This window comes from Bos taurus, chromosome 3 (genome assembly GCF_002263795.3).
Source record: "Bos taurus isolate L1 Dominette 01449 registration number 42190680 breed Hereford chromosome 3, ARS-UCD2.0, whole genome shotgun sequence".
Classification (NCBI taxonomy): Eukaryota; Metazoa; Chordata; class Mammalia; order Artiodactyla; family Bovidae; genus Bos; species Bos taurus.
Window position 1 is genome coordinate 33,336,600 of NC_037330.1, and position 23,332 is coordinate 33,359,931.

At 50.0% G+C, this 23,332-nt stretch overlaps 1 long non-coding RNA gene across 1 annotated transcript; it reads left to right on the forward strand.

Moving 5' to 3' along the window:
* The first annotated feature begins 16,510 nt into the window (after positions 1-16,510).
* Positions 16,511-21,584, forward strand: LOC132344863 (uncharacterized). The gene is made up of 3 exons (XR_009493902.1): positions 16,511-16,711; positions 18,188-18,311; positions 20,399-21,584. It is a non-coding gene; the product is annotated as an uncharacterized lncRNA (long non-coding RNA).
* The last annotated feature ends 1,748 nt before the right edge of the window (positions 21,585-23,332 follow it).

A 23,332-nucleotide genomic window follows, 5' to 3' on the forward strand; every position in this document is an offset into this window, starting at 1 on the left:
TCCTTCATTGTGAGTCCTACTAGGTCCCAGGCGGTTCTCCGTGCAGCCTCGCCTGTGCCTGTACACCATCTCTTTCTCACTCTCTCGCCTGGGCTTACTAAAATAAAAATATGCAGTGGCTCCCAGGTGCTCCTGAGTATTTCAAAAGTTTGGGAAGAAAATGGGAACAAGGCCAGGGGTAAACGGCAGAAGGCGAAGGGACCTTCAGACTGGGAACTGGGACCCTCCAACTGTCACTGCCCCTTCTGTTCTCTGACAGGATGTATGTGCACATGTGTGAGCATGTGCACGCGTGTGTGCACCTGTGTGTGTGCATGCATGTGTTGGGGATGTCGGGGATGGAATGACCATCAGGGCCACAGAGGGCCACAGGACACTCTGGGCTTCCAAGGGCAATAGTTGCAGGATTTTGGGCCCAAGCCACTTGCAGAGAAACATCTGAACAGCACCACTCCCCCCCCCCGCCCCCCCCCCCCACCGCCTCCCCAGTCCCCCTCCCCACCCCACCCCCCGCCCGTCAGCCCTGGAATGCGCCATCCACCCTGGCTTTGATCCTGGATTGCCCCACCCTAGTCCCCGGCTAGGCAGGGGGAAGAAGAAGGCTAGAGGCAGAAGCAGACCCTATGGACGTTCTGCAAGGGGCTGGGCCTTCTGGGAGAGAACTGGAGAGTGCTGGCAAGGGTGGTGAGCATCCTGTGAGTATGGGGTGGGGGTGGGGGTGTCCAGCCAGGGGACTCCAGAAGGTGATGTTCAGTTCCTGGTACCAGGCTGGAAGCCACTGATCTCACCAGCCAGCAGCTTGGAGCCTTCAACCCAGACAAAGGCGGTCCTCTCCCTGGGAGCCCCTTAAGGGCAGGGATAGGGCATCTCAGAGGAGGACCAGTCAGTCTATCCATCCATCCACCAGCAGGTGTTTCAAATAGCTGCCAGAGGCCTGACGCTGTGACAAGCGTGCGGAATTTTCTCAAAAAGGCCCACCTCTCCCTCAATCTGGGAGACTCGGGAAGGCAGCTGACAGCGGGGCCAGGCAGGGGAGAGCAGCGCCCGATTTCCTTGAAATTATCACCTACTGTTCTTACTCTTCATTTAATCAAGTAAGGACATTAAAGACAGATAAAAGTATGCTAACACTTTTTAAAAAAAATAAAGAGGATAAAAGGCAGTTCTTCCCAAGATCAATTAGTGACAGAGGTTAGACCAGAGGTTACTTTGTGGGGAACTGACTCAAAGAGACACCAGGAGGCCTGGGGGACACTAGGCAAGCACTAGTTTCAGATTGGGAATACACGGACATTCGCTGGCCTGTACTCTCGGGTTAGTGCACTCTGTTCACGTAAGTTACACCTCAGGAAAAAAAAGCAGAGACAGACAGAAGTCAGATGTTAGCTCACGAAACCACATGGACTAGGGCAACGCTTCATGAATTCAAATTCCAGCTTCACCTCTCAGTATCTATGTGGCTTTGAACAAATTACTTAACCTCTCTGTGCTTCAGCCACCTCACCTCTAAAAGAGGATAATAATTATACTTACCTCAAAGAGTTCCTGTGAGGATTAAATGAGTGAAAACATGTGAAGCCCATCCAACCACGTTTGCCATATAGTAATCACTTGGTAAGTGCTAGGCACTGTTATTAATATTATTTCAAGAAAGTGCAGCTGCCAATTTCATACTGAAATGCAAGAATAAATTTAAAAATTTAAAATTAAGAAAACATAAAATGACACTTTATAATGTGAATTACATGCTGTGACATGGCTTTCTTGCACAAACATAATTAGAGACTCTATATGTGATTACTAATTAATTATTCAACAAATATGTATTGAATGCCAGTAGCTTCTAAAACTATTCCAAACAGTAAAATAAAGCAGTGAATCAGACAAAATCCCTGTCCTCATGAATTTACATGTGGGAGACAGTACAGAAATAAGCAAACAAATATGTAACTCAAGGCTTCCCCGGTGGTCCAGTGGTTAAGAATCTGCCTTGCAATGCGAGGGACATTGGTTCAAACCCTGATATGGGAAGATCCCACATGTCGCAGAGCAACTAAGCCCATGTGCCACAACTACTGAACCCACACGCCGCAACTACTGAGGCCCATGCTTCTAGAACCTATGTCCACAACAAGAGAAGCCTGCACACCACAACAAAGAGTAGCCCCCGCCAGCCACAACTGGAGAAAGCCTGCATGCAGCAACAAAGACCCACCACGGTCAAAACACAAAATAAAAATAAATAGATAAATCTTAAACAAATGTTACTGTATATATTAAGCATCAGCAGAGGACATCAAGCAGGATAAATACCAAAAGATCTACACAAAACCACACCACGCCGAAACGGCAGGAAATCAAGACAAAGAACAAATCCCAGAAGAAGTCAGAAGGGAAAAAATATGCAAATGCTTTACTCACAGAGGAACAAGGTAAGGATTATATCAGACTTTTCCTCAGACACCAAGCAAGCAAGATGAAAGGGAAGTGAAATATTCAAACTGTTGAAATAATTCTGTATCCAGTGAAATCATCCCTCAAAAGTGAAAGAAATGGACTTTCTCAGGCAAACAAGGTCAGTAGTGGTAAATGCTGTGAGAAAAAAGAAAGCAGGGTAAAGGGTTAGAGAACAATGAGGAAGGTGCCGTCTCAGGGAGGTGAGGACATCTCCCGAAGGAGGTCCATTTCCATGGGGACCCGAAGAAGGAGAAGGGGCAGAGCAGGAGCCAATGAGGACCACGGAGGGAGCACAGGCAGAGGGAACAGCAGGGACATAGGCCTTGAGGTGTGTGGTGTGCTGGAGGAGCAGAAAGATACCATCACAGCTGGAGTAGGATGAGCCCGGGGTGGAGGATATGAAGAAGGCAATGCCCGAGGCCTGGGTCACAGGAGGAGTCTGAGTTCAGTTCTGAGTGCCAGGAGAAGCCACAGGAAGAGTCTGAGCTGAGGAGTGATACAGTCAGGCCTCTCTCTTCCAAAGATCACTCTTGGCCTCGGAGTGTGAAGAATGGGGAGGAACAAGGAGAACAGGTCCAGGGCAGCGTCCAGGCAAGAGATGGTGGGGCCATGGACCAGGATGGAGGGCAGAAGGGGGTGAGTGATTCACTGGGTTCTGGATACTTTGGAAGGTGGAGCAATCGGATGAGGGGCAGAATGGATGTGGGGGGTGAGGAAAGGAAAGGGCCCATGTGGGTCTTTGGCCTGAGCAACTTAGAGAGGGGCAGCGCCTGTGGCTGAAATGGTGCCCCTGCAAGAGGAGCCGATTGGTGGCCCAGTCGAGGTTCTGCTTTGTTAGGTTGAGACGCCTTCTAAGCCCGCAATCGGAGAGGACACGCGGACAGCTGGACATACTAGTCTAGCACTCAGGGGAGCGGGCAGAGCGGAAAATACCACTGGGAGTCATCAGCAGCAGGAAGTCAAGCTCACATGCCCTGCCTGTTCTCACGCTTGGGGTTTTCTCATAATCATTATGGAAAATTCCCTGTAGCTCTGCTAAGAAAAGTGGAAACAGTCTTTCTAGGGTTGTCTCATTAAGGCTGGAATATTCTGGGCGACATCAGAGAAGGCGAGACCAGCACCCCTTGTCTCCAGTAACTCCATCGATCCTCTCCCTGTGGGTGGTGAGCAGGTGTCTGATGGCCGAAGATCCAGGGAAGGTGTGATCGATGCTTTGTGCCAATGGCCAGAGAAAAATACCACCTGGGCAGGACCACTCAGTGCCCTGGGTAGAACTGGAAACAATGTTAGATGGTGCTCTCAAGAGAATGAAATAATCATGCCCACCCACTTCTCTCTCAGACCTGATCACAGTATGCCCTTTGGATAATAGCTGTGTCTGGTCACTAAAACTGTGGCTGATGGGACTTAAACAGCCTTTTACAGTGGCTGACATTCCTGTTTAACAAAAGAAAGCAAACTGTAGACTCAAGGCCTTCCAAAGGCAACTCGAGCTACAATGTAATCACATTCTATGCCTTAGTTTTATTTATTTTTCTGGCTACCCTCTGTTTAAGACAAGTGCTACTGGTGTTCCATTTATAGTAGGACTGTACAATGTCCTTTGAAAAGATATTCATGTGTATGTGGACATGTATGTGTGTGTGTGTGTGTGTGTGTGTGTGTGTGTGGTGAGTTAATTTAAAGAAAAATGTTAATAGTACAAGTGGCACTCAGATGTGGCCGAAATCATGAAGGTGCTACTCACATGACGAAAGCCTGAAAAAACATGACTATAAAACATGAAGAAATGGAAACAAGAGCCTTGAATCTTATATTCGTACACAAAGCCCATAACCACCCAAATCACCCAGGATCAAGGGCAGGAGCATTTTACTTTTCCTTTATAGCTCCAGCAGGCTGCAGGTAGATAAATTTTCCACTTCCACCAAGAATGTTGCTTTTGGTATTTGCTGTGGCTAGATTTCACCAAAAGGGCTTCCCTGGTGGCACAGACTGTAAAGAATCTGCCTGCGATGCAAGAGACCCATGTTCAATCCCTGCATCGGGAACATCCCCTGGAGAAGGAAATGGCAACCCACTGTAGTATTCTTGCCTGGAGAATCCCATGGACAGAGGAGCCTGGTGGGTTACAGTCATGGGGTCACAAACAGTCAGAGACCACTAAGTGATTAACACTTTCACTTTCACAGGTTTCACCAAAGGCAAAAATTCTCTGAATATACAATTCTCACCATCTCAAGGCCACAAATTTGATGTTATTAACACAAATGGTATTTTCCCAAACACTGCAAACTTATGAAATGCTTCTGAATCAGCAAACACTACAATATGCCCTTTAAATAACAGCTGTATCCAATCATACTTCTAACTCATGGAGATAGAAGTTCTGGATCAAAATGTCCCCAAATGGTACCCTTATCAAAAATAAGGAGTAGGTTTGGGCATGACTCAGATCTTTAAGCGGCATCTGGCCTAGGCCAGACCTCAGGTGTCTCTGTGTATCAGGTGCTCCCCACACAGGACTGCCTGCCCAAGTCAGGTGAGAGTGTCCATGTGGGGTTCCTAGATCCAGGCAGAGAACAGAGCTCCGGAAGAACAAGAACAGAGGATATTCAGATGTGAGTCTTGCTGTCCTCTTAGCACCCCAAAGAAGCCACCACACCCCTTCCCTGGAGACCTTTTGGCCTGGTGGTGTTATCCCCAAAGTAGGAATTATGGGTCCTGGGTTCTCAGCACCTCCAGCTGTGACCGGGCTGAAGGAGGCACAGCTGTCTTGCCAGAGGCTGTGTCTCTTGCGAAGGAGAAACATCCGGCCAATTCCACCAAGAATGTCAGTCAAAATGCAGGGCGGGACTCGGTCAGCTCAGCCATCCTGTCCAGCAGTTCTTGTGTCCTGGGAGCAGGCGCCTGGATAGGCCAGGATAGGACCTCATCTCCACAGTCCTCTCCCATCTAAAACCTGTAGCCTGGTGGGGGCGGGGGGGGGCGCCGCAGGATGCGGAGGATGTGACCTAGGATGTGGGGACCCGCGGGCTCCGTGGAGAGATATGCAGAGGTGAAAGGGCAAACCTGCTTCTAGTCTCCTTATCAGGAATGGCCGAGGGAAAGGGAAGTGGGCAGCCCTAGAGGTCAGGCTGGGGGGTCATGGCTGGGGCAGAGCGAGACCCACGAGACCTAAGAGGAGAGCCTGCTGGGTGGGGGAGAAGGAGAAAGGGGTGGGGGTGTAGAGGGAGGGTCAAGGAGGAACCAGCTGCACGGCCATTTCCCAAGTGGTGGTTGGGGGGTGGGGGGAGGTTGGTGCAAAAGCTAGGGTGGCCAGCCCTCCAGGTTTGCCTGGGACTGTAGGGCTTCCTGAAAGACAAGACTCCCAGGCTTAAAATGAAGGTGTAGCTCTGGCTGGGGACTCACCACGCCACCGTGCTAGAATGCCTTCTCACTTCTCCCCTCCCGTTCTCCACACAACAAATAATGACACGTCCCTTCTGTGCTAGCCTGCTGCCAGACAGGGGGCTCAGCAGTGAAAGGACAAGCGTGGCCAGGGCCGTGCAGGCTGGGCACCCCTCCCAGCACACGCAGGTGGACTCCGCACAGCACACCCGCCCGGCCAGCCCACCGCAAGGTGCCTCTGGGGCACATTTCTGGGAAGCTTTTTGTCTACCCCACCAAACCCCAAAGGTGGGGACTGGGTCTAGTTCACAGCTCTACCTCCCAGTGAGCCGGCCTAGGGCCCTGAGCAGCATGGGTGCTTAATGCATGTCTTTGGCTTGAGGGGCTAAGGCACTCGGGGCAGGCTGGAAGTGAGGACACCTGTGAATGACCAGTCCCTCACCTGCACCAGTACACAAGCACAAACACACGCGTATGCACACAGGCACACCTAAACTTTGAGCAACATGCTTCCTGACTCAGCACAGAAGGGCGCCCAGCCCTCTCAGCTAGGAAGGGTGACGCCTGTAGGCAGACCCCAGCCTAGGTTAGGGGAAGGTGGTCCCCTAGATGAGGGCGGGCAGAGCTGGCTTGTTCTCTCCTAGCTGTGAGGTCTTAGCCTAGGGCTCCATCATCCTAGTCCCTCAGGGATCCCACCTGCAAGGAGCTCACAATAGTCAATGTACCCCCTGTATGTCTGGGGTCATCATGGGGAATCAGAGCCATGCTGAGGCTCCCCTGACCTTGGTCCTTGCAGCCGGAGAAACCAGTGGGGACCCTGAGGGGAGGCTAGGCCTCTTGGGGCACAAGGGACTGCAGGAATGGAGGCAGTGCTGGAAGAGGGTTGGGGTTCCAGCGACAACTCCAACCAACTCCTCTGCCTGTTTAAAGAGTAGGGGACTATATCACTGAAGTCACCACGGGACTGTAAGCTTCTTGCAGACACACAAGACTGTGTGCACTCATCTTAGTCTACCCAGAAGGGCAGTGCTTGGATGGGCTTTCCACACTTTCCATGGACGTTGCCCTTAGAGAGCAGCGCCCCACGTTTCTGTCCTGCCCCCTGCTGACGTTTTATCATATTGCAACTCATGAGATAAAACGAAAAGCAATGGGTGGGATTTCTGACTGGCTGTGTTCAGCCCGCATTTGGGAAGTCTGGCCTTGGGATATCATTAGGATAAGACCCCTGAGTGTTTCAGGAATAGCTGGAACCTAGCCACTCCCAACCAACTGAGGAGTGGGAGAAAAGAGCAGGATGTGGCAAGACAACTTTAGAGAAAACAACAGCACGCTCTATCCACAGAACACAGACAGCAAAAGCACAAAAGGGACCTTGGGCCTTTTAAATCAAAACTTAGGTGTCCAGAGTTGGATTATCAGTCTTTGGCAAATGCACACTCATGCTTTCCTTCAGTTAGTTATTCACTAGCAGTTTTTCATAATTCATAAACACGTATGAACTAGGAATTTTCTTTCTTTTTAAACAGTAGAGCACCACCCCCCCCCCACCTTTTCTTCTAAAGGAAATTTCACGAGAATGCTGGTAAATAAAAAGTGGAACCGCTCTGGCTGCAGTAGGGGTGGGGGCTGGGAGCTGCCTGCTTGGCCCCCCTTTCACTGCTCCAACTGCCCTGAGAAGCCCCTTAGAATGCTGTGGAACATGATCTAAAGCAACATGATCTATGCCCAGAATGGCAGGAACCTGTCTCTTTCATTCCTATGTCCCAGCACCCAGCACATGCCCAGTTCAGTGCCCGGTTTCAACAAATGTTGGGTGAAATGAATAAGTGAAGCTTGCTGCAGTGTCTACCCAGGTCTGATTTGGGGCGAGGGCAATGAGAACTGTCTCTGCCTCCAAATGTGTCCCCCATCAGCCTGCCACAGTGCCTACCATTCCCCACCCCCATGCAGTCTAACGCTGCCTGTTCCCCGGGATTCAGAGCAGATGCCACCTCCTCCATGAAGTTTTCCCAGATGTCCCCCGCCACAGTCATCTTGCTGCCTTTGAACGCTGTGGCCACTTTATAACACCTCTTTCCTGCATTCTTCACACTCACTCAGCCCTCAGCCCAAGTTATTTGCATACATCTTATTTCCCCAACTATGCAGATGCTGCCCTCCTTAAGGGTAGGACAGGTTTGACTGACTGTTTCCATCTCAGCCTTTCAAACAGTAAAAATCATATCAATGTATTTGAGGTAGAAGGAAAGTCTCCTGATTTAAAAGGACACTGTGTCTCCAGGAAGGCCCATTAAAGTTCTCAACAAGGGCACCTGGAATCAATCTGACTAAGACATGAGTGCGAAGTAACTTCTCCACTCCAGCAACCATCACCAAGGAGAGAGCATTCAAGGAGATCCAAAATAGGGAAGTCTGAGTGGAAAAGAGACACGTAGGGCTGCATTAGTCCCAAAACTGTGTGAAGAGGTTGGGTCCCTGGCTCTGAGAAGGATTTGGAAAATGTGGTCCACGAAGAGCTGGAGGAAGGGACAGTGAGAGTAGAGACTGGAGGAGGCTGGAAGAGGGTCCTGGGTCCTGGGGCACTTGAGTTCGCCTCCCCACTCCTGTCTCCAGTGCCTGGCAGGCTGGGACAGGGGGACTAGCTCCCTTTTCCTCCCCCAGAACATCTGGGGCCGCATCAGACTTAACGATCTGGTAAAGAAAATTGTTATGGAAATATGTAACCGTGAGACGTTATCAAAGGCGTCTTTAAAGTCCCTTTTCAACCCCCAGCCGGGTGGAGGGGATTGGAAATTGGAAAACTGGGAGACGATTACAGGACCATCAAAGTGGCCGAAATTCAATCCAACCTGAAGGTTTAAGGATGGCTAGCAGACCCCTGCCCCAGCCCAGAAGGCTGCAAACCCACTGTTTAAAAACCAAATCAACGGCATCATCAGATCCGGGTCTGGAGCAAACAAACGGCGCCCACAAAGGCTTCCCTGGATTTCCCTTGTGTTGAGGAAATCTGAGAAGTGAGGCCCTGGGAAGGCTCCCAGCTTCCAGGGCTTCTATCTTCTCCTCCCCACCCCACCCCACTCCACCTCACCCCACCCCACCCCCATTCTGGGCTCCGCTCTTTGTCTCTTCATCCTTCTCGATGCCTTTCTTCTACATCTCTTTCTGTTTACTCTTTCTCCTTCCATCTGTCTGTCTCTCTTCTCCTTCCATCTTTCTTTATATATTTCTTGTCCTAACAGTGTTCTTCCTCTCCTTTTCCTGTTTCTCTCTCATAGTCTGTCTTTTGTGACATTCCCATCCCTTTGTTGTGAATTTCCATCCATTTTGTCTTTTAGCACTGCATCTGTCTCTCTACATTTTGTCTTCTCTTTCTCTTTTTCTCCCTTTCGATCTTTCTCTTCCTTTTTCTTTCTTTCACAGCAGAAAAACCTTTTCTTCAGCCTCTATTGAATTTTTCTGCCTTTCTCTGCTTGAGGATTTCTTGTACTTTCAGGCTACGTATGAAAGGAAATCCTCTTTGGCCGGTATATTTACCCTTATGAATCCCAGGTATTTCTCCCAGGTGACTAAATATAAATAGCCCTCCATGCATGCCCATCGAAAGACATTAGTCTCAACCTCCATCACCGTGAACTGTCCATAGCGGCAAGATTACTGTGCCCTGTGCCAGCATACACAGGCACTCAAAATGGACATGTGGTTTTACCTATGACCAGGCTCTGCAGACATGGAAATTTATGTCCGGAGGGGTGGAATGCTACAGCACATAAAACTGATACAGACAGAGAACCTCGGTAATTTACAATTCTTTTTTATGTGGAGTGAGAGAAAGAGACTATAATTTTGCTACTAATAAAGTTATCCATATTTATTCTCAAGATTTGAGGGTTTATCTTCGTTCATATTTCTTGCGGTCGTAACCTTGAAGGCTCTGTGAGATCGCAGGTTTGTAATTAGAAAACAGCTCAATTCGCACGTCTCTTTGGAAACACCGAGAGTTTCATTCCGCCCTGCAAAATTTGTCGGTAACCAAGCACGAGAAGAAAGCTCCATATAGTCATTCACCTTCTAAGAATCGTTTCAGAGGCGCAAGGGAAACACATACGTGTTTATGAAAGAACGGAATAGAGAAAGGGCAGAAGAAAACGAAAGCAAGCGCACGGTCCGCGCCGCAGGAACCCCGGGAAGGCGCGGGAGCCGGCGAGGCTTGTTGCGCACAACAGACGGGAAGCCGCAATTCGCTGCTGGGCTGCTCACCACGGCCTGCGGCCCGGATGAGAGCAGGACGCGAGCCGTAGCGGCGGGTTAGGGGCAGGCAGCACCCAACCTCCGGTCCGCCACCCGCTCGTCGTGCCGTCTGTCCGTCACGGGCCCCAGTGCGCAGCGCTCCCGGCTCGCGCGTTTTCTCGGTCCGCCGCCTCCACCTCTGCTCCCGGAGAGCCTGGCCGCGCTGCGGACAAGCCGTTAGTTCACCAGGCCCCAAGTTCACGGGCGCCGCGCGGGTTCCGCTGGCGTGCGCACCAGCTGGGCTCAGGCCCCAGGCTGCGGCGGTGCTGGAATCCTCGGCCCCGGCTGGAGAGAACACGCCGGGCAACCGTAGGCTCGAGCCCCGGCGGGGGGGCCCCCCTGAGCCTCAAGGCCGCGGGTGATCCGGGAAGAAACCAAGCGCCCGTTCTCTTTGATCTGGTTTTATAGAGATTTGATGTTGACATTAAACTTTGAATGCTTTTATCTATTTCGATCTCTCTCTTATTCTTATTTTGGGCGGGGCCTCCTGTGCCAGAGCTAAGGGCTGGCGAGGGCACGCGGGCGGGACGGGCACCGGGGTCGACAGGGCGGGCACCGTGGTCGGCTGGACGAGCACAGAGGTCGGCGGGCCCAGAGGTGACATGGCGATGCGAGAGGAACGCTGGACGTATCCACCTACCCACATCCACATGCAATTCCCGATCGCCCCACGTATCCCTCCGTCCCCCACTCGCACGCCAGACCGCTCTCTCCATCAGCAACGCCGGCGCGGAAGGCCGAGCAGAATTGAGACGCCGCGGAGAGACCAAGGCTCGGAGGGGCGCAGAGCGCGGAGACCGGGAGTAACTGGGAGCCGCCGCCGCAACTCCGGTCTCCCTCCGCAGCCTCTGTACCCATGCCGAGAGGCTCAATTACTTTCAGGTGTGGACCACTTAATAAAATAAATCTTCCGGGGGCAGGAGGCGAGTTTTCAGGAGCCTAATTCAAATCAGCAGACTTCGCATTTGTAAAGAGGGGCTTCCCTCAAATCCTTGTGGTTGGGGGCGTTGGAGGGATTGGGGGGGGAGGGGCCAAGGAGTCAAGAATAGAGGTCTCTTTCTGGGATGATACTGTCAGCGGCTGGGCGGAGGACCCTGGGAGCCTCTCTGTCTCCGTCTCTCTTCGGCTGTGACTTTTTCTGGCTCTGTTCCGGTACATCAGAACGGAACCAACCATTTGGGGTCTGAATCACTCTGTTAAACCGACTAGAGTCCTCTAGCCCAGACAGGAGACCCAGTAGAAACAAAAGGTTCTGTCTCTCTCCATGCCTCCCCCCACCCCCACCTCTTTCTCTCTTTTCTCCTCCTTTGTCTCCATCATCCGTTACCCAATGTCCTCTCCATCTGAGATTTCCAAACCTGGTTTTGCAACACTGGAGGGAAACTCCAATTATCTCCAGGGCTTTGTGAAATGCTCAAAATGAAATAAACCTTTAATTAACTTTAATTATTTAACTGCAGGTTATGGACCCCCCAATTGGCAGGAAAAGCAGACGAGAAGGCTGATGGATTAAATAAAACATCCCAGGGTGTCACAGCTCCCTGAAGGTGAGAAACGCCAGCTTTAGAGATTTCAGGGCTCCGGAAAGAATCCCAGGCTCAGAAGAAGAAAGTTCCCAGGAGGACAGGGACTTAGATTATTAAGGTTTGGGGCCAGAGACTCTGCTCTGCCCTAGGCTTTCTCCCCTCACCCTCTTGCCAACTGTCACCATCTAGGCCTTTAGAGGAGGGAGTGGGCTACTCTCTTCCTATCCCACCCCACTCCCACTTAAGATCCTTCAGTAAGGTCCAGTTTACATCAGACAAAGCAAACTGTTTCCTTCCTCTTTTGCTAGGAAATTCAGACCACAACTGAATTCTTGTCTGAATTTCCCAGGTTCTGCTCTTTTAGAAGAGTTACTCACCCCAAAGTCCCGTCCTCATACCACCAGATCTAGGAAACTGCCCTTCTCAGGGCTCAGGGATGGGAGCCCCCGAGAGGTGACCTCAGATGGCTGAGGTGGAGGGCAACTCGCTCCACAGCATCTGACAAGGGCCCACATGTTTCCCGTACAGAGAACAAATCTGCCCCATTAAAGCGTTACTCCGTTGGGGAAAACACTGATGCAATATTGGAAACATGCTGGGCCCACAGTGAGCGCCGGAAGGAGAGGCAGGTCTTCTCAGGAAGGCAGAGGCGGCCAGTGGGTGAAACTAATCCCGCCACGTCCACCCTCGCTTGGCCCAGCAAATTGAGGGAGGGATTATGGACCAAAACATCCAGATGCAGAGGGAGGCTGTGGGGCTGGTGGTGCATTTACAGAGAGAGCAACTGGGGACAGACGGGGGGAAGAAGGTGCCGGTACCCTGAGGGCAGCAGCAGGAACAGGACTCGGCTGCCTGGACTTGGGGCCGAACTGGAAGGAGAGTCCACTTCCCGGAGCCCAAGCTTTACAACCAATAACTCCATGGTTTGGGCCCCAGCGACACTGCTGATCTAAATAGTTTATTAACAAATGGAAAATACATAAACACATAACAATTGCCTCTAAGAAAAAAACTTATTAAAATCCCCCTGTGTTGTATGTAAAATAAATAGCTGAGACCATATGGGTGAGGGGGAAAACGGTCGTGTCCTAATTGGCTCTCTGCTCCTGGCACAGGTTCCGTCTTTAGGCCTCAGTTCCCTCCTGTGTAAATGAAGGTGACAGCCTAGACGTACACTGGTGATTCTCAAGCTTTAGATGGCATCGATATCACCGGAAAAAAAAAAAAAATTAAAAACTGCTGGCCCTACCCCAAGAGTTTCTGACTTAGTAGGTCTCGGGGAGCACCAACAATCTGCCTGTTTCACAAGTTCCTAGATGTTACTGCTGTTAGCCTGAGATCCATACTTTGAGAACCTCTGGACTAGATGATATGTAAACTTCCATCTAGATCTAACACACTCTTCCATCTCCAGGCTCCTGTGTCTGCCCCATCAAGCCCTGAGGAGTCTGGAGCCACATATGAGAGGGGCTGATGTTTTTACACTCGAGCTTGTACCCCCTGTCATCAGTGCAGAATAAATCTTTCACTGGCCAATAGGGACTGAGGCCCCTGCCCACTGAAGGATCCCAGTCCTCTCACTACACATATTCCAGTCTGAATTAACCCCAGCTGGCTGGCTGTAGGGCCTGAATCTCCAGCAGTGGCTAACACTGCTTTCCCTTTGTACCAAGCAGGGCTGGGCCTAATCCTACTTAAATGTCAAGCAGGCCTATTGTGTACAGGGCTGCCGTCAGAAGGGCTGGCAAGAGCCCAGGGTACATCTTCAGGCCCCTCGATGTAGCCTAGTGTCTGCCAAACACTTGGTCCGCCACACACCCGCGCACACGCACACGCTCCGTCACACGCAGAGCTGGGTCGTCAGGAGAGCTAGTTTTACTTTGATGTACCTCTCCGCTGCACATTTGTTTCAGCTCCCCTCCTGGAGCCACAGCCTTATTTATCTTCTTGGCATGGGTTCTTAGAATACTTCCATTCAGGCAGCAGCAAAATCACTCAGCTCCACTGTTTTACGAAGTTTATCAAACAGCAAAATATCCGGTCTCTTTGTCCAATGGATCTGGTGTGAATGTGCCTACAGAACTGCCTTTCCCAGACGCCCTGGGGTCTGTGTGTGGTTATATATATCCTCCCCTGAGAGGACCCCACAAAATTCAGGGCCTGCCTACTCATGCTGCAAGGGGCCCCCCAAAGCAGCTGCAGGGCTCAGAGGCATCTTCCTGAATCAGGAGACCCAGCCACATATACTCCGCACATGCATGGGCTACACTCATACTCCACCAGCAGAGCCTCAGAAGCCCACAGCAGACTAACAGCCCTGCGCCCCACCCCAGTCGCCCCTTCCCCAGGCCTGCCATGGCACCCTCACCCCCAAAGGACAAAGCTTCTGCTAAAATCATTGCTGTCATCTCAATCCCAAAGTTTGGGAGCTCTGTGGAAGGACACACCTCCCCTGCAGCTGAGGACTCGGACCCTCTCCACCCACTTAAAGGGACAAAGGTATCATACCTCCCATAGGCTGACTCAGAATGAGGTCCTTGCTGCTCTTCCCCCTGTCCCTAGACTCCAAGCATCCTGCTGGCTTCCCAGAAATCACGCCTACTCCAGGGCTGGGCTCCCTACCTATAGCCCCCCACCTACCTGAGGCCTTCCAGCCAGGGCTATCTGAAGAGCAAGAGGGCCCACTCAGCACCTGGTATGCCCTGTGCTGTCACCAGGATGGCACTGATCATGGGCTTCCAGAGCCTGGAAGTTCACTTGGTGCCCTCCCTGCTCTGCCTCTTAAGGATCTCCCCAAATTCCAACAGGAACTTTGTAGATGCCCTGGCTTTACAGTTGACAATATATGCTAAGTGAAGAACCCCTTTCACGATGGAAATCTGGCTTAGGGTTCAAAATGTCCTCTGAAGCCATGCCTCTGTGCCTGGTCTCTGCAGCCCCTGTTTTCTGGGCTGCAGGTCATCATACACCCCACCCCCAATGTGGCAATAAGTCTGGTCATTCCTTCCCACTAAATATTAATACCTCTTCCCTTCAGTCATTCCTCCATGGTGGTTCAGATGGTAAAGAATCTGCCTGCATTGCAGGAGACCTGGGTTCAGTCCCTCGGTTAGGAAGATCCCCTGGAGAAAAGAATGGCTACCCACTCCAGTACTCTTGCCTGGAGAATCCCATGGACAGAGGAGCCAGGCGGGCTATACTCCCTGGGATCACACAAAGTCAGACACGACTGAGCGACTAACACTTTGGCTTTTCACTTTCAGCCGTCTCTCTTCATTTCCTCGGCCACATCCTGTCACATCTTTGATACCTCGTGCCTGGACTACTGTCCTATACACTGTCTTGTCCCCTTCTCCCATGTCCCTGGGGAAATAATGCTACCTCCCTCACAAAGAATTCGATAATGTACTTAAAATAACTGGCCCAGGGCTTCCCTGGTGGTCCAGTGGTTAAGAATCTGCCTTACAATACACGGGACACAGGTTCAATCCCTGGTCAGGGAACAAAGATCCCACATGCCACGGAGCAACTAAGCCCGTGTGCCACAACTATTGAGCCCATGCTCTGGAGCCTAAGTGCCACAACTAGAGAGTCTATGCACCTCAAAGAAAGAGCCTGCACGCCACAACTAAGACCCGATGCAGCCAAATAAATAAATATTTTTTTAAAAAAAGAAGTGGCCCATCATAAGTGCTTAATAAACTTTAGGTACCATCATTGTGCATGCATGCTCAGTCGCTTCAATCCGACTCTTTGTGACCCTATGGACTGTAGACTACCGGGCTCCTCTGTCCGTGGGATTCTCCAGGCAAGAATACTGGAGTGGGTTTCCATTTCCTCCTCCAGGGGCTCTTCCCAACCCAGGGATCGAACCTGCATCTCTTACGTCTCCTGCATTGGCAAGTGGGTTCTTTACCACTAGAGCCACCTGGGGAGCCAGATACCACCATTACTATTTTTATTCTGCTCAAGCTACCAAAATTATATTCCTAAAGCACACCTCTCATTCTCCCACTAAATAACAACAATAATAATATTAACACACTGATCACTTACGATGGGTCAGGCCCTGCTCCAAGTGCCTCTCCATACTCTCCCTGCTGCCCAAAAGGAAGTAGGCTGTGTATTCCACATGTGCCACCTGGTCCCACCCAGCCTAGGTGTTGTCACGTCTATTACTCCTTCACAAAGCCCCTGCAGGGGGCAGCTGAGCTCCTTGTGCCTGGAAATGCCTACTCACTTGACCCAGACTCAGCAGCTATGTGGCCCCTTCTCCATCAGCCCACAGTTTCCCGGACCCTCCCATTTTCTCAGGCTGCTCAGAGATCTCCCAGGATTCCCTGCAAGGGGGGAATGGTCCTGTGTGCGGGTTCTCAAGGTGTGCGGTTGGGAGTCCAGGGCTCAGTGCTTATGTGCTCATGACTGCCCAGTGGCGTCCTTCTGCACCTGGAAGTGGCCTCAGAGGGCACCAGCCCCTCCCTGCTACATCTGTTCCTCAACCTGGCTCACCCTTAGTGGTCATCTTGGAGGACTGAATATTGTTCATGTGTCCAAATCTTGTCTCCCCAGGAGAAAAAATTCCATAAGAAGGATCTACCCAGGCTTGGAGTGGGGGTGCATCTGCATCCCGCACTTGTGCCCAGCACAGTATCTGCCTCACTGAACACTCAGATTCAGAGTGGCTGGGGGCAGATGCAGCCCTGGCCTGTCTGCCAAGACTCAGGTAGCACACCTGTTGGAGATGGTACAGGCTGACCAGGCTACCTGCTTGGTTCTGTCATTTAGGAAGTATGTGACACCTTGGCCAACTTACTTCATTTCTGTGAGTTTTGTAGTCTCATCTGTGAAGTAGAAATAATAATAGCTACCTCTGGAGAAGATTATATGAAATTTTAAAATGTAGACCTCCCTGGTTCAGACCTACCTCACAATCGGCTCTCAACACCATCTTTCTCCCTGTCACTCAGCGCAAGGTATAAGACCAGAGTTCCTCTGCCCAACTGACAGCAAGGCAAACAGGGAAAGTGAATTCTCCTCTCATGTTAAAGGTGAGTCTGCTTCCTTCCTTCACCCATGTGAACAAAGAGCCCCCATGGAGCCTGAGATCAGCTCACTGTACTGAGTGAGCCCCCTAGGAGTTTACCTGCTGTGACAGCTGAACACTTGGGGTACACAAAACATGTATTGCCCCATTTGGGGATCTCCCCTGTCTCCCTCAGGACAGGCAATGTGGCTCTCTCTGCCCAGTGGGCTTTGCCACTTGCTTTCCAGGCACCCTGTCATGCCCCTTCAGGTCCCCTTCTTTTTTTTAAATTAGAAGATAATTGCTTTAGAATGTTGTGTTAGTTTCTGCCATGAAAGTAAAAGTGAAGTCACTCAGTCATGTCCGACTCTTTGCGACCCCATGGACTGTAGCCTACCAGACTCCTCCATCCATGGGATTTTTCAGGCAAGAATACTGGAGTGGGTTGCCATTTCCTTCTCCAGGGGATCTTCCCCACCCAGGGATTGAAACCAGGTCTCCCACATTGTAGGCAGACGCTTTACTGTCTGAGCCACGAGGGAAGTCCGGTTTCTGCCATACAAAAATGCTAATCAGCCATAAGTAATATAATACCCCCACCCCTCATCAGGTCCCCTTTTTAACCCATGGGTGCAGCCCCAACAGTGGCCAAGGAGCCACATGGTGGAATTCTCTCCTATACAAACTCAGGACTGACTTGTGTGCCCAGTAAAATATGGCAGCAGTAATGCTGTGTGAGTTCTGAGGCTGGGTCATAAATAGCACCTCAGTTTCCACCTTGGTCTTTTGGCTCATTCTCTGTGGGACAAGCCAGCTGCCAGGTTTTGAGGGCTGCTTGCAGCAGCTCCATGAAAAGGCCCACTTGGGGAAGAATTCAGGCCTTCATGAACAGTCAACACCAATCTGCCAGTGATGTGAGAGGGCCACCTTGGAAGCAAATCCTCCATAGAATGACCACTGTCTGATTTGGGGTCCTGAGGTACCCCTAAGACAGACCATTCAGCCAAGGTGCTCCTGAATCTCTGACCCACAATCACCGACTATTGCTATTTTAAGCCACTAAGTTTTGGGGTGATTTCTTATGCAGCCTTAGATAACTAATATATAAACCAATCTCAGCTTCTCCATTCTGTAAAATGGGAATATTAATATCCACCTTATAACATAATAAAGAAGATATGAGATGGTGTTTGACCAGAACATTGTAGGTGACCTATGAGTGGTGGGTCCTACTATTACAATCCATCCCGCTCCCTCTGCTTCTCAAGAGACTTCAGAAGAGGCCGGTAGAGCCCTTCCACCCTCTTCACTTGCTTTTCTCCCAGTCTCTTATGAGGTTTAGGCCCTGTCTTCGTATTCTCTTCCGCCAACAAAGGAGGAGACTCTGGGCTGGAGTGTACTTCTGTGCGACATGGTGGTGAGCTCCATCCAGAACCCTGGGGTGGGTCCCACGCACGTTTCTAAGGGGGTTCAGTGGTGTGTGTTTGCATTTCCTTTGAAGGGCCCCAAATGTGATAATTACATACTTGTTAGCCCTGTAAAATAACAAATCTGGAATCTACACTCTGGAACCAATGGATTTCCTGCTGAAATGAGTTCAAGAGGTGCCCTGACCAGCATTCCCGGTAAGAGCCTGGCCCCGAGAGGCCCTGCAGACCACCCGCCCGCCCACATCCCACAGCTCCTGCGCGCAGCTCTCCACCTCATGGCTCGGGCGAGCAGATGTGCTTTTTGTTGCAGTTGTTTTCCTGTTTTCTTCATATCCGCCCTCTGGGTGTGGCTTCCCACTTAGCCTAGGGAGACTTCTCAGGCCTGAGGCTCCCCCCTCCATGGCTCCCACTAGCAAATCCAGTGCTTGGAGCTGGGCTTGGCAGATGCTGGGGGTGGACACCTGTGAGCTTCCCCCTAGAGCTTCCCTTGACTCCTGTGGACTTCTCCACCTTTGTCTGTCTTCCTCCCACCCTTCCCCAAACTCTCTTCTTGCCTAGGCTCCAGCAATATTCAACAAATCTAAGTTCCCCAAACTTGGCTTCCTCTTTCTCACCTCTGGGCTGTCTTTCTGGAATGCCTTCCCTCCCTGCCACCTCCATACACCTTCCTCTGGCTGACCCTCATTCAACTTTCGAGATTCATCCTGGAAGTGTTCCATGGCAGCTGCCTCCAGCCCAAGGCGGTGCCCATCTCATGGCCCCTACAGCCCCCTGTGCTTTCTTGCCTCAGAACAACATGCCCTGCTGGATACCTGCCTGTTGCTCTGTGTCTCTCCTGCTAGAGTAGAAAAGCCCTGAGAATAAACAGTCTGCATCTCTGAGTCTATTCCCACTGCGTGGCCCCCCCCTCTCTGGCACATGGCAGGCATTCAATAAATGCCTGATGAACAAACAAATGAATAAAATCAATTGATCAAAGTCTGCCAAGAGGTCTAAACCAGCCCCCTTCTGTTTCACACCAAGAAAGAGTTCATGAAAAACTCTCCCACAAAATGACTTCTCTTGGTCCAAGCCAGCACTTGCCACAGAACACATTTACTGTAACACCAAGGCAGATGTCAGGGCAAACCTGGCCTGCAGGGCACTGCCACATCCCAGATGAAGCTCTGCCTCTCTGGCCCCTGCCCCCATACTAGCCCGACCCGAGGAGGGTGGGTGGAGAAAATGAGCAGAGAAATACAAGTTTGGGGTGGGGGGGACTCAGGCTCAAGAAACATCTCTGTGAACTCATTCATTCCAGAAAAGCTGAACTACAGACTCACTCCCCTCCTTCTTCTGGGGATGAAACTTGAGTTCTCCCATTGAAAGAGATCAAATCAATAGAAGAGAAAAAAGTAGCTCCCTAACTTTCCAGAAATTTTATCCCAAAGCATAGACTTCAGCTTGGGTTGTCAGAACGACAGCCAAGGATCCTGGATATCTACAGCACAAAGCTGCTGCTTCCCCCACCCCACTTCTTTTCTTTTTTTAAAATATCATGGGTGAGGGGGAAGTACCGGATCTAAAGGTTTATTTACCATTCCTTAGTCTGACCTTCCAGGAAGAAAGTCACTAATGAGAAACAATCTACGTGGGCTCCCCATCCCAGAATTTTCATAGGGATCAATTTAGGATTTCAAAGTCTAAACAGGACAAGAGTAATATTGACTGTCTTGCCTTCAAAGAAAAAAAAGAAAAAGCAACTGAGTTTTTCCTGTCTGGAAGGAAGTTTTGTATGTCAAAGAAATGTCAGATCTGAGGTTCCATCTGTCCTGTTGTTCTGACTGCTCTTGGACATCCCCTGGGAGATAAAGGGGCGCATTCACCTTCGTGCGGCATAGGCGCAGGGCAGTCAAAAAGAGAAAGAAAGCTGAAGTTGGGACCAATGTTCAATTCAAGAACCAACCTTAAAGTTGAGGCTAGAGGCCAGGAGTTCTGCTCTGGAGACCAGATTCCATTTTGATTCACATCCAAATGATTTTTTTTTTTCATTGTGGAGGAGACATTTCCATTCCAGCAAAGTTGACATGTGGCAGGGGTCACGTCTGTCTTGCTCTCTGCTGTATCCCACTGCCAGCAAATGCCTGTCACAAAGTAGGTCCTCCTATTAAATCAATGAATGAAACAATCAGCCAGTGTAAAACAGTTGCCTAGAAACAGCCAGTAAGCATCATGTCCATTTTAAAAGTAGTTTTTCTCAGCAAGTGGAGTGATTTTTCTTTTCTTTCTTTTTTTAACGATAGGACCCAGAATTATCTGGATCATCCTTTCAGCTCATCTCACTGAGTCTCTGGACACTCTATCAGTGACAAAATGCTATTGTAATTCAACTGGTTATTAAACAGCACGATTGATGAACTCACAAATTCTCTTAAAACTCTGCCCCACATCTGGCTGTGTTGGTGGGTCATAAAACCTCTCAGGTGTTAGATGCTGTTTCATTTGGTCTCAGCTTAGCAGAAACCCCCCTCCACCTAAACTGTCCCAACCACCACAGCTGGGCGTGGCGAGTCTCAATAAACTGTCATTTGGTGATCAGAAAGGCAGCAGGATGGCTCCATCTTGGACCAACTCTGTTCCCATCCACTTTGGCCTCAAATTGCATCAGGAAGAAGTTCTGAGACCTCCCTGGTGGTCCAGTGGTTAAGAATCCACGTTCTAATGCAGGGGATGCAGGTCTGATCTCTGGTTGGGGGACTTAAGATCCCAAGTGCTGCAGGGCAACTAGCCCACATGTGACAACTACAGAGCCTGAGCACCACAACTAGAGAAGCCCACGTGCCACAAGAGAAGACTGTGCGCTGCAACTAGAGAAAGCCTGTGTGCCGTGAATAAGACCCAGCGCAGCCAAAAAAAAATCCATTAAAAAAAAAGAAGTCCTGACCTTCCCTTGGGAGAAGGAGATGTGCATCTAATGGTTCCAGTTTTGGTATGTTAGCTGAAGAACAACTATGAGATAGCTGGTGGGAACCATGGACCTGAGCATAAAATTTTGATCTGCCACTGATATCCACATTGGACAAATGGCAGCCTTCTGTGGCCTCAGTCTCTCTCTGATAATACGGATAATAATTGTGTCTCCTTCCTGGGGTTGTTGTGAGGGTCAAGTAAATCAATAGACAGAGAATACGTTAGACAGTGCCTGGCATGCTACATGACGCTACCTGTGTTAGCTATTGTTTTTATTTGTAAAATTAGGTCCCCTATGATACTTCATGATTTCTCAGCTCTCCTAAGAAAGAAAACCTTGAAACTCTGAGGTTGCATTTTTGTTTTTTCTCTGCTCCTGCCCCATCAAACTGGCCAGACCACATATGGATAAAGATGAGTGTGCACTAGTGGTGTCTAAGAGGGGGCAGGAAGGGGCCCTTTAAGAACTGTTTTGCATGGTCCTGGAAGAAAACCCTGCCAGAGGGGCAACCCTATCTACCTGACCCACCTTAAATGGAATCTGGGATTTCCTGCCACCTCGGTTCAATTGGGAACACCATCTCAGCATGGAAATTGGTTCTGTTCAAAGAGGGGGAGAAAGGCAGAAGGAATTTCTGGGTTTGGAAAACAGGGTGGGTCCCTAGGTCTCTCTGCTCAGCCCCCAATTATAGAACCTTCCATCTGAGGTCATGGAGCCTTCTACCAATTCAGTGATGTAGCCCAGAAATCTGGCAGCAGTTTCTGGATCTCTTAATGATAATAAAAATCTCTTAAATGAACACAGTTCATCACATCCATCAAATAAGTGTTCCTCAAATTTTCCTTGTTCATGGGTAGGGCCCACTTTCATGATGAGTAAACTGAGGTTCAGAAAGGTTATCATTGGAGGCAAAACACTTGGCACTTAAGTTTGGCTGCCCTGTTTAGACTGTTGATGATATTTTTCTGTCATACTTTCATCTTCCACAGTAAGCTACTTGACTACTTTGTTGAACAGAAAAGGTGTCCTGAATTGACATTAACATGCTCCTGAAAAAAGTCAACAATATCTACAGCTCTAACCCAATAACTATTATTTTCTAAATTGAGGTTAAGTTGATTTACTAACTCAATATCTATTGAAAAACCCCTATGAATGGGCAAAAGTGATCAATACAAGTTGGCTGCCCAGAGCTGGGATCCACTGGATCCTAGAGAATGGATGCCCCTGGTAAGGCCAAAGAGGAAGCTTAATTCCAAGCTAAGCCTCCCTCTTGGCTGGAAATAGCAGCTCCAGGTGCTCCCATCTCACTATTCCAGTCTGCAGTCTGTGATTAGGGGCCCTAATGGCCATAATGCCTCCAATGTGGTGTTTAAACCAATAAGGCTTCAGAGAAGTTATGGTATGTTTAATAATGGCTTAATGACTGCTTGTGAGATGCAAGGCTTCTGGTTCCTGTTTGCCCTTGATTTACAGCCCAACTCTGGCTGAGGACAGCCAAGAAACCCCCTCTAAGCCCCCAGCGGAAGAGGGAGGTGTTCACACCAGGCCCCTTGGATTCCTTTAAAAATTGAGAATTCAAATGAAATACAAATGATGTTCAACTCCCCATCCTTCTTGCTAATCTCTGGAGGCAGTGAAAATAAAATACTGTGTGACCCAGAACTAGGGACTCCTCAATCTACAAAAGTGAGCAGGGGTCCTACGGCCCACAGGTATTTCTTCCCAGATCTTAGGTAAGGTGGAGGTTGTTTCACTTTTAAGAAATTCTAAGCTACTGCCCTAGTCCTGGGTTTCCTTTTGGCTAGGGAGACCCAGCTATTAGGTGACATGGTCCTACTTTGTCCTTCTAAAGTGGCAGGCCCGGGGCAACAGCACCCGAGGTCTGAGCTGCAGACAGCCCCTCTCCAGGCGGTCTCTAGGCACTTTCAGATTATTTGCCCATTAAAAGGCATTCACTCCATGCCTGTTGTTCAAACACAAAACCCTCTAGGAACTCCTCCACCTGCTCCCAAGGTAACCTCTGCTGGACTCTGTTCAGTCCTGAGATGCCTCTGCAGCCCTGCTGTCTTCTCTGCCCCTGCCTCTGCTTCTGAAACTCACCAGGAATATATAGAGACTCAGAAGACTGACTGTCCAATGTCCACAGCCAGATGAGAACTGTAAGTGACTAGTTCAAGGCCTCACAGCTAATTATCATACCCAGCTCCCAGCCCCCAGCACCCATTACCAGATTAGAGTTGTTTCCACACAATAATGACTCCTC